The sequence below is a fragment of the Stomoxys calcitrans genome, chromosome 4, assembly GCF_963082655.1.
Source record: "Stomoxys calcitrans chromosome 4, idStoCalc2.1, whole genome shotgun sequence".
Classification (NCBI taxonomy): domain Eukaryota; kingdom Metazoa; phylum Arthropoda; class Insecta; order Diptera; family Muscidae; genus Stomoxys; species Stomoxys calcitrans.
In genome coordinates this window covers 116,886,339-116,898,832 of record NC_081555.1, presented here as the reverse complement: position 1 = coordinate 116,898,832, position 12,494 = coordinate 116,886,339, and the positions used below count along the sequence as shown (strand labels likewise).

Genomic DNA, 12,494 nt, shown 5'->3' with positions numbered 1-12,494 from the left:
ACACAACTAATGTCTGTGAACCACCAAAATCACACTTTTCGAAATGGCCACTTAATTTAAAAATTTTTTTGAAATAACCACACTTTTTTTTTCACAAATCCGGTTCGAAGGACCAAAATGTTTCTTTACGAACTTTGGTTTTGCCTTTTTTTTTCCCACAAGACTAGATTGCTTTTTTTGTTTCAATTCAATTTGTTTATTTTCACAGGTTTGTATTTTTTTTTGTTCCACTGTGCAATATTTACAATGTAGTATAAGCTTAATTAGGTAAGTGCAATATAAATTAGTTTAAACACTTTGTGCAATAATTAGGTTTTAAGAAAATATATGTAGGTAAATTTTAACAGTGTAGATAATAAGTAGTTAGTAATTTTATAATTTTTCTTGTGTTTCTTGCAATTTTTGTTTCACTAATTTCCTTAGGTAAGTATTCTTCTTGTTTTTGTTTTGTTTTAATTTCAAGGTAGGTATTTAGGGTTCACAATATAGGTAAGTATGTTTATTTTCTAGATGGTAAGTATTTTTAAACAATTTCACATTTTAAACAGTTCTTAATTTCTTTGCTGTGTACAATTTAATTTCACTTTTTCTTTCTTTTTCCTTGCTCACAGGTTCTTTTTGTTGTTCTTTTTTTCTTGGTCGCGGGGGTTTTTATGCGTACGGGAGTTAAGCTTGACTTCGAATAATTACCAAAAAGAAAAGAATATCATCTGCCAGTGGTTGGCGATGACCATTTGTTTGGCTGAATAACAACAAACAAGTATGTACCCAGCGACTGCATATACGCACGTTGGTATGAGTGCGTGTGTGTTTTACATGACAGACCGCTAGGCACATACCTGTTGCGTTTAGCTAGCACAGCAGCTATGATAAAAAAAATAGCACAACCATGAACACTATGAATGTGGAGCCTCACTGTCTTAAAGGCCAAAATTGTCTTGGTGAGCAAATACGTCCTATTTGGGGGGTTGTAATGGTGGTGGAGCGTCCCCTAGACAGTTGGTCCCGAATTTTGTTATCAGATTCGTGGTCTACTCCCAAATACCTTTCATTTGGTCCCCATATTTGCATAGTCGGCAAACATGACCGCTTTGGGGAGTGTTTTGGGGGAAGGGGCGTTCATTCAGTGACTTGGTCTAAAGTGCATATCAATCAGATATGTGTTCTACTCTAAAATACCTTTTATTTGAGCCCCTTATTGCAATGGTCAGCAAATACTTCCTATTTGGGTGGTGTTATGGGGGTGTGGTGGCCGCATAGACACGAATATTGATGTCAGATTCGTGTTTTTCAGGCAAGGACCTTTCATTTGACCCCCATATTGCTAGGGCACGAAATTTTTCCTCTTTGAAGGATGTTTTTGAGGAGGGGCGGCCTCCAAATAATTGGTCCCACATCGTGATATCAGATTCGTATTCTACACTCAAATATCTTTTATATCAGCCCCATATTCCCATTGTCAGAAAATAAGTCCTGTTTGTGAGGGTGTCCAAATTTTAATATCAAATTCTTATTTTACTCGCAAATACCTTTCATTTGAGTCCCATATTGCCATGGTCGGTAAATATGTCCGATTTAGGGGTATTTTGGGGGTTGGGATGGTCCCCCAAACACTTGATCCGAAAATTGGATATCACATACGTCTTCTAATCTTAAATACCTTTCATTTGAGTCCCATATTGTCGTGATTGGTGTATATGTATATTTGGTAGGTTTTGGGGTGGGGCGCCCCCTTGGGGACCCCATCCGAAATTTGGATACCAAATTTTTGTTTGTAGGTTACTACAAGAGAACACACAAAATTTCGCTTAAATCGCATCTCCGAGATCTGGCGTTTCTGAAAATTAGGGTAAGGGGGAGGGTCCGCCCCACCCCTCCAGCTTTCAAAAAGTGTAGTACCCTTTTTTCATTATGTGAAATTTTCAAGAAAATCGGTTCGGACGTTTTTGAACAGACAAACAAACACAAATTGATTTTTATATAAAAGAGAAGAGAAGGTGTCCATGTGTATTTTTGCAATAACAAAATTTTAAAAATTTTACTTATTCCTTTAAAGAGTTGTGCCTTCTTCACTACTGCCTCTTTATGTTCTTCAAAACTAAGAAATTTATTCATACAAAGGATAAATACCTCTGACATCTTCTGACATTTTTTATATTTATAAACTAAGTTACCTTTTCATCTCAGATTGGTTACCTAACGGACATTTTCTGCACTTGTCTGGGCAGCTGGCAAATTTTCTGCTGCAGACACTTTTTTCAGAACAACAAATTGCAACATTAAGGTAACCATTAGGGTAGCCATTAAAAACGACAAGGGTTTAACATTTAAACAAAAAAGCCAAAACAAAAATAAAGTCATCATCCTTTTGTTGAAGATTTGCCTAAATAAATAGTGACATTTTTGTTTTTTTTTTTTTTATGGTAAACATTGCCACGACGAACCCAAAAACAAAATCAAAGCATATTTTTATACCTCACAAACGACTTGTTGGTGGTAGCCTTTTTAATGTTGCTTTCTTCAAATGCCGCCACACTAAAATTGTCACTCTCGGCTCCTCCTACCAAATAGAAATTCTTTTGGCAAATACAAACACGAAGAATACAGAGCGGAAAAGGACATAAATAAAAATTACGACAAATATAAATGCATGGCTTTTTCTTTTGTAAAGCGCGCGTGTAAGTTAGTCTTTCCTCTGGCCCATCCAAAACAAATAAGAAAAAATAAGAAAAACGAGGCAACAGAAATAAAAAATTTGTGAAAATAAATAAAAACCAAAAAAAGGCACTACTGGTAGCTGTGGCGGCAACAATTTGCACTTGTTTCTTTTGTTGCCCCCGACTTGCTTTGCCCATCCTATTTTGTCCTGGCAGAGGCTATGGTAGTTGTTTCAGTTTACACTCTATTTTGTTTCGAATAATCATCAAGATAAATTGCTTGACTATGACAAAGAAATTAGAGAGAATTTGAAATTTAATATCGTTGTAGTGAAAAATGCAGTCTTCTTTCAAAAGATCTATGCCAACTGTTTTGGTTGGTTTTTTTGTTGAGAAAAAGTAGCAGAAATTGAAAAGGTGTTTTACATTCAATGTTTTTTTTAGACTGTTCTTAAAGTTCTCTAATAAATATTTACGCTTTTTACATTTTAAGACACCTTAATTAAATATGTTTTTTTTTTCTTTCGTTTCAGGTAAGTTCTTCTCAAAATTTGTATTCAAATGACGTTGCTTTAGAAGGTAACATATACATTTATGTGAAGTATTATATTGGGTTGCCCAAAAAGTAATTGCGGATTTTTTAAAAGAAAGTAAATACATTTTTAATAAAACTTAGAATGAACTTTAATCAAATGTACTTTTTTATACTTTTTTTCTAAAGCAAGCTAAAAGTAACAGCTGATAACTGACAGAAGAAAGAATGCAATTACAGAGTCACAAGCTGTGAAAAAATTTGTCAACGCCGACTATATGAAAAATCCGCAATTACTTTTTGGGCAACCCAATAAATACGAATATAATAATACAGAGCATGAGCGATGTTTGATAAAACATATAAGAGCATGCTAAGTTCGGCCGGGCCGAATCTTATATACCCTCCACCATAGATCTCATTTGCCGGGTTCTTTGCGCGGCATCCCTTTTTAAGCAAACAAAGAATTCGGACCATAAATAAATTGAATGCTGAACATTGTAGAAGTCATTGTGTAATATTTCAGTCCATTCGGATAAGAATTGCGCCTTGTAGGGGCTCAAGAAGCAAAATCGGGAGATCGATTTATATGAAAGCTGTATCAAGCTATGGATCGATTCAGACCATATTGGAAACGTATGTTGAAGGTCATGGGAGAAGCCGTTGTCCAAAATTTCTGCCAAATCGGATGAGAATTGCGCCCTCTAGAGGCTCAAGAAGTCAAGATCCCAGATCGGTATATATGGCAGCTATATCATGTTTTGTACCGATTAGCGTCACACTAAACACAGATGTTGGAAGTCATAACAAAAAACCTCATCTAAAATAACAGCCAAATTGGATAGGAATTGCGCCCTCTATCGGCTCAAAAAGTCATGATCCAAGATCGGTTTATAATGCAGTTATACCAGGTTAAGAACCGATTTGCGTCATACTAAGCACAGTTGTTGGAAGTGATACCAAAACACCAAGTGTAGAATTAGAGCCAAATCGGATAGGAATTGTGCCCTCTAGAAGCTGAAAAAGACAAGACCCCAGATCGGTTTATATGACAGCTATATCAGCTGCCGATTTGAAGCATACTTAGCACAGTTGTTGGAAGTGATACCAAACCATTTCAGTCAAATCGGATAAGAATTGCGCCCTCTAGAGGCTCAAGAAGTCAAGATCCAAGATCGGGTTATATGGCAGCTATATCATAACATGGACCGACTTGACCCATTTATTGTACAATCCCATCCGACCTACACTAATAAAAGGAATTTCTTTAAAATTTCTTTAAAAAGACAAGACCCCAGATCGGTTTATATGGCAGCTATATCAGCTGCCGATTTGAACCATACTTAGCACAGTTGTTGGAAGTGATACCAAACCATTTCAGTCAAATCGGATAAGAATTGCGCCCTCTAGAGGCTCAAGAAGTCAAGATCCAAGATCGGTATATATGGCAGCTATATCATAACATGGACCGACTTGACCTATTTATTGTACAATCCCATCCGACCTACACTAATAAAAGGAATTTCTTTAAAATTTCAAGCACATAGCTTTACTCCTTCGAAAGTTGCTTGCTTTCGACACACAAATGGACGGATGGACGGATCGACTTGAAATGAAATGACGATCAAGAATCTAATGCATATTTCAAAGTGTTACAAACAGAATGACGAAACTAGTATACCCTCATCTTATGGTGGAGGATATAAAAAATTGCGTTTCTCTATCTGCAAACAAAAGTTTCTTCTTTATAGAATGGGTCTAATCTAATCTTCTAAATATATTTATACACCAATCACGACAATATAGGACTCAAATGAAAGGTATTTAAGATTAGAAAACGTATTAGATATCTAATTATCGGACCAAGTGTTTGGGGGACCACCCCAACAACACCCCCAAATCTGAAATTTTTAACGACCAAGGCAATAGTGGACACAAATGAAAGGTATTTGCGAGTAAAATACGAATCTGATATCCAAATTTGGGACAAAGTTTGTGGAGGTCCTCCCCTACCCCAAAACACCCTCCAAACAGGACTTTTTTACTGACCATGGCAATATGGGGCTTAAATAAAAGGTACTTGAGTGTAGAATACGAATCTGATATCCAGATGTGGGACCAAGTGTTTGGCCCATCCCCGAGAACATACCCCAAAGACGACAAATTTACCACCATAGCAGTATGGGGCTTAAATGAAAGGTTTTTGGAAGTAAAGCACGAGTCTCATATCAATGTTTGGGAAAAGTGTCTGAGGGGCCACCCCACCCCCATAACACCAACCAAATTGGACGTATTTGCTGACCATTGCAATATGAGGCTCAAATAAGAAGTATTTTAGAGTAGAACACGAATCGGATATATATTTTCAAAGACAAGTCACTGAACGGCCGCCGCATCTTCCAAAACACTCCCCAACCCGGTCATGGAAAAATGGAGCTCAAATGAAGGGTATTTGGGAGTAGACCATGAATCTGACATCAACATTCGGCACAAACTGTCTTGGGGACATTCCACCACCATAACAATCCCCAAGTAGGACGTATTTGCTCACCAAGACAATTTGGGTCTTCAAGACAGTGGAGCTTGATATTCATAGTTTTTAGGGCCCATACCCCAAACCGGACAATAAGGGGTTTCAGTGAATGGTTTTTGAGATTATAAACCGAATTTTATATCCAATTTTGATATAATTTGGTTCAAATTTATCAGCACGTTGCTGATATATTTTGAGGGCTTAGTGATTGGGGGACTACCTCACTCCCCAAAACACCCCTAAATCGGGCATATTTACCGACCATGTTAATGTGGGGCTTAAATGAAAAGTATTGGGGGGTAGAGCAAGAATTGATACCCACTTTCGGGACCAATTGTCTGAGGGGTCTACCCCCTCCCCAATATATCCCATAAACAGCAATTTTTTACTGACCATCGCAATATGGGGCTCAAATAAAGGTATTTGGGGGTCGAATACGAATTTGATATCCAAATGTAGGACCATGTATTTTAGGCATCAAACCTTCTCCAAAACACCCTCCAAAGGGTAAAAATTTTTCGACCATGCCAATATGTGCCTCAAATTAAATGTGTTTGAGATTAGAAAACTAATTTGATAACCAATTATGGGGCCATGTGTTTGGGGGACGCCTCATCCTGTAAACTCCCCTCAAAGCCAATGGAGTTTAATAAATGGTATTTGAGAGAAGAGCACGATGCTGATATTTTTTCAGGGCCAAGTGTCTGGGGGACATCATGAGAATATCGGGCTGAAATAAAGTATTTTAAGAATGGAGTACAACTTACAACCAAACTTTAATTCATATGGGATTCAGATAAAGGCACTTATATTGTTAAACTGTTTGTCAAGCGATATACTATTTTCGTAGCATGGTATTTAACTAAAAGCTCTTTAATTGTCGAAAATAATTCCAAGGAAAATTTTGTTCCATATAAAGTAAAAGAAGGCGCAGCGGAGCGGGCCCTGTCCCGCAATTAAAATTGCGTTTTCATAATCTACTTGCAAATACCTTTCGTTTGATGCCCACATTGCTTAGGTTGTGTATCACCCCAATTCTTTAGTGGTGGGTATAAAATATAGCATTTTTAAGTGCCCAAGGCTGGAGACAAAGCTCGTAGGGACCTCGTTCGTGTATGTCAGCTAGGGTGATGTCTTTTTTACAACCTTATATTCCTGTATTATATTTTGATGAGTTTTTATTTAAGATTAGAAAAAATCTTTTAATTTATTTGATAAAAAAAAAACATGATTTTAGCAGAGTCGGATTATTTTCTTTGATTCATTCTTTAGAACCACGGCCTGATATTAAACGCTCTCCAGGTGTTTGCCTTCAAAATGCATGGCACACCCCTCCAGATGTATCGTGCTTACCAAGTATTCCTTCACCCGAGCAGCAACCTTTGTATATAGCCTTGTGAATTTTTGACTGACATGGGGTTGAAATTCCAACGCCCTCAGCGAAAAGCTGGTGGCAGACCGTTGCTGATCTGTGGCACAGCTTTGAGCTGGTAACAAGGCGTGTTGCAATGCTTGTTTGGTTATGCTTCCTTGTTTTTGTTGATGTTGCATTATAGTCTTCGCAAGAAATATCTGTACTCTTGTCGAATGAGTCCGTACTAGTTTCGGAAAAATCAAGCATTGCACAGTTGGTAAGTTCGGAAACTGTCGCTTTCACTGCTCCCTTTCGCTTGGATGGATGGATAATATAAGCACCAGCAGATTTGCTGCTGGAATAGCCAACGCGTCGTTTGCTCTCATCTACTATTTTGTTGAAGTTCTCATCTTCTTTGAATATCCTTTCGCCTTTTTTCTTGGTTATGTCAAACAATTTCTTCAATAAATCATGTCTTTGCGAAGTTTTGTTAGTTTTGCACAAAAGCCTTGATCTGACATATGCGGGAAATTCAATGTTTGCAACATAGGGACTTGAGCTCCATACCAATTCGATCGATCCTCTCTCTCCGTTTATTGGTACTGGACTTAAGAAATTTGAACCGTCCAATGATGTGGTTTTTCAGGGGCATTTGACTCCGTTCACTTAATGGTCCATCAACAATGGCCACGTTGCATCTTCTTGATGGTGCTTGAAACTGGGCTAGGTTCAGAGTCCAGGTTTCCTTGTTCTTCTCCGTATTAAAAGAGCTCTTCTTGAATGACATGTTTTATTGTATTCAATAAGTTGAATGGGAAGTGTCTTGAGGTTATTCAGGTTTGCCTGAACTTGTTGAATGACAAAAATTGATCAATGAACACCTATTTGTACCAAATATTTTTCAATATTTTATTAACCGCTACTTATGAATGGACGCATCTTCTGTTACGGTCGCTATATACCTAACTTGGCACGTGTACGTTCCAAATCTTTCAAAATTTCGAAATTAATGACCTTTCATAAATGCTGGTTCTGTATCAAAACTATCCCCAACATGTAGCCAATGGAAAAACACACATCAATAAAAATGCAATGTACTTTTCCTCCATAAATTGAAAGTAAACCGAGTAGCTATGTTAAAAAACGCTAAGGGCAATACAGCATAAATTTATGAGTGTTTATTAGTTTCCTTCCACAATCGTTAAAATGACATAGCCTTTTGCTTCGCACTAATTTTCATTAAATCTGAGAATCATAAAAAAATCGCCAACGGATTTTCCAGAGATCACTCCAATTGAGGTACCTTCACTTAATTTTTAATAACAACGAAGCATGTAAACCGATTTTTCTGGTCAATATCTCATTTTGTTCATATTTTATGTGGCCTTTAGTGAAAGTTACAAGACTTAAAATTTTTTTTGTTATGGAATTGTATGACTAAAAAAAAAGAAAATGTTAAAATTTTTTTTACAAAAATTTTATTTCAAAGTGGTTTGTGGGTGACCTTTTCGATATTTAAATGGAATAAACGTTATTTTAGTCATTAATAGGCAAAAGTCCATCGATTAATGCAACAGGAAATAATTTTTGAGAAAAAAGTAAAAAAATCATCACCCTAATGTCCATCTATATAGGGCCTCAAACCCATTGTATTTTTTTCTAAAGCAAGCTAAAAGTAACAGCTGATAACTGACAGAAGAAAGAACGCAATTTCAGAGTCACAAGCCGTTGAAAAAATTTGTCAACGCCGACTATATCAAAAATCCGCAATTACTTTTTAGGCAACCCAATATTTTCGACACCTGGCAACAACAACAAGTCATTTTTCGGGGTTGTTATGGCTTTGCTAATCCTACCCAGTCATTTTTCAGGGTGTTTATCCCTTTGCTAATCCTGCATCTCTAACTTACCGTTCCCATGCACTTATAGTCTTTCGCAGCTAGCTTTAACGTCGGTGCCGTCAGTTGCCGGTGCTGCACCCCAACCAACTTGCATTTTCTGTTTGTCTTTCGCGAACCATTGCTGCAATTTTTTTTATGAACATGAAACATTCCATTAACGACCAGCTGGGAAACATCTCTCACATCAAGCAAGGGACCTCCAATTTATTGTCGAGTCCGAGCTACAGAGCGATACAACTTGGTATAGAAATGGAATGCAATGGAATACCTCAAAAATGTTGCCAGCATTAAAGAGGGGGCTCTCGTCAGGATATGAACTCTGGCGTTCAACATCATAGGTGGACATGTTAGCCTTTATGCCATGGAGCCCAATCAATATGGTCTCCAATAATGGTCATTCCTTTGGTTTCTCCTCCTTACCAAAAGTAGTCCCTAGATAGTCTGTGTAGAAATTCATTTCTCTCTTTTAGTCAATTAATTATCCAAAATTTTCTGCCTTAACACTCAACTTTATAAATTTCTTAAACTGAAATTTCAAAAACCACAACAGATTTGCTTTAAAGTAAACAACGTTTTTTTCCTTTATTTGTTTTTGTGTTTTTTTATGCGGTTTTCTTTTCTTCCTGTTTATTGTTTACATTACACATGAGCTTGTCTGTTTTTGTAACTCTCTCTCTCTTTACACTGCCATTGATGTGGGTGTTGGTAATGGTGGTGTGGTGTGTTCGTTGTGTTGGTTGTGTACTTGTAGTTGGGTAATTTGCCGGTTCCAAACAGGTATTTTGTGGTTTCCCGTTGTCATTGACGATGCTGACTACCAAATATGCCACATGCAGGATAACCACCTGGACACTGTGTGTGTGTTTTTGAATGTTGTTGGCATATTAAATGTGCATAAAAAGTGCTAACATTAATACACATACATACAAACACACAACCATTCATACCATATCCCCGCACATATTAACATTGAAAGCCCTCACATACCCTTAACCGCAACTTTGCCATTCGGTAAAAGGCATTGCTTCCTTATAGACTGACAATGACAATGAAAATAAACACCAAGGGAATAGTCAAAGATGAGGTGAATACAAAGAGCAGTACCACAAGATAATGAACAATTGGGGACTAATTAGAGTTCACCTTGCTTTTTTGGTTGCTCTATTTGTTGAAATCTTTTAATTAAAGGTTTCTCTCGTAGTGTTTTCTCGTAGTGAATCAGGTATTGATTTTTTTCGCTACAAGTCAGTGACTTAGTCATATTGAAATTATTTTAAACCGGTGACGATGATATGTGTATATACTTCGATGATGACTATTTGAATTTTTTACTTTTTTCTTAAAAATTATTTCCTGATGCACAAATGAATGGCTTTTAATAACTAAAATAATGAGTTGCTATTTAAATACTAACAAGTAAAAGCGTGCTAAGTTCGGCCTGCTTCTTCGACGCTCGCTCGTCCATTACGCAACCTTTTCAATCTTGCCTACCGTGCGGGAATCTTCCCGGCGCTTTGGAAGGTCACGAACGTTCAGCCAATACCCAAGAAGGGTGAGGCAAGCAACCCTGCGAATTATCGGCCAATTGCGATATGCTCCGCTCTCTTCAAGGTCATGGAGAGCATGGTTAATCACCATCTTATGTGGTATTTAAAGTCTAATGGCCTTCTTAGCGACCAACAGAATGGGTTGCGCAGAAATCGCTCTACGGATGACCTCATGGCACTTCTGTCGGAACGTTGGAGTCGCTCAATCCACCAGTTTGGTGAGAGGTAGGTTGTGGCTCTGGATATCTCCAAGGCATTTGATAGGGTCTGTCACGGTGTACTACTATCAAAGCTTGTCGCATTTGGTGTCGGTAATGGCTTCGTTCGATTTATATCGAGCTTTCTCAGAGATCGCTCTATTCGAGTCGTTATAGATGGGTTCTCATCCAATGAGCGCAAATTGACCGCAGGACTACCCCAGGGCTCTATTCTTTTTCCTTATCTTTTTCTAATTTTCATACACGATCTGTTGGGTCAGACATCGAATCCGATCTACTCATTTGAGGATGACAGTAAACTCTGTCATTCTTACTCATTCGGTCATAGGCCAAGTCTTCGAGAGATTGCGGACAGGAGGCGGGTTATGGACGATACACTCTGCCAGGATTTGCTGACCATTTCCGAGTGGTGTCGAATGAATCAAGTAGATTTTAATGCACGGAAGACTCAGTGCTGCTTGTTGTCATACAAACAAATCGCTGACCCATTACGATCATCTTTGTCTATCAACGGTGTAGATGTTGAGCAATCAGAAGCTCTTGATGTTCTGGGCATGAAAATAAAAAAGTGATGTCCGTTGGGTTAAATATGTATTCGAAGTGTCGAAAGAAGCATTCAAGTGTTTAGGCTTCCTTAAACGGTATAAGAATTACTGTCACTCCGTCTGATCTTCTTAACATCTACACCACTTTCATAAGGCCGAAAATGGAGTACAACTCACATGTATGGGCTGGAGCTTCAAAATCATCCCTAGAGCTACTGGACCGTGTACAGAGGAGAGCGATGGCGTTGATTGGGGACAGTGGGGTATCCAACTCTATTGTCTCCCTTCATCATCGTCGCAATGTGGGTTGTTTGGCGTTGTTCTATCGGTACTTTCATGGTGTGTGTTTTTGTCTGATTTTCGTCTTCTTATTCCTGATGTAAGGATGTATGTCAGGGATATTAGACATTCCAGGAACTCAAACCCGTTTGTAATTGATTGGCCAGCAGACCGCACAATGCACTATAGAGTGAATTCTTATTTCGCCCGAACCGTTCGTATGTGGAATCGACGTCTAATGTTTTTCCCACCCACTTTGACATCCAAAGATTTAAAACAAATGTTAATAAGCACGGGTGAAGAAGTACTTGGTAAGCACGCTTTGATTGCAAAGCGGACGAGCTTCCGAGACTAGGAACTACCCTATACATTCGAGGGATACTGGAATCTGTAGGTATGCCTCCAGCGACATGTAAGCTAAGTTTCAGGACCAGTCGCGAAGGACAACGAATGATAGATGGTCACAAAGAGGGGGTTACGAGCATTCCAAAACTGTGGCCTAATCTAGACTTGAAAAGGTCTACCGCTATTCTGTCCTTGTGTAGAACTGACGTCTCAGTCATTGTGTCCGTCATAACAGGTCGTTTTAGTTCGACTGCAGCAACTGTTCGACTAGAACGGCAATCTGTTGCCAGCATCATGTGCTGGATTGCCTTCTTTGAGTTGTCATGCATTAATGATGAATTGAAAGCAGTCTTCCGAAATGGTAAAACTCCGATAAAGGAAACGGGCAGCTGGAGTGTCGGAATGAAGTTTCTCTTGCCCCTCACTTATGTCTTTCGTCACTTTACTGAGAGGAGTGCAATCTTTTATAAAGTTTAACCAGATCCCAAGCATCTGCAGTGCACTCTGGAACTCTCGTGCCACAGCAGTGGGCTAAGGGAACCACATGGTTCAGAGGCATTTGGTGTAGCATTAAATTCAGTGC

The 12,494-nt window shown here is 38.3% G+C and overlaps 1 protein-coding gene across 1 annotated transcript in view; it reads left to right on the top strand.

Moving 5' to 3' along the window:
* Positions 1-12,494, top strand: part of LOC106087731 (uncharacterized) — a 598,301-nt gene that overhangs the window by 160,143 nt on the left and 425,664 nt on the right. The window lies entirely within an intron of this gene.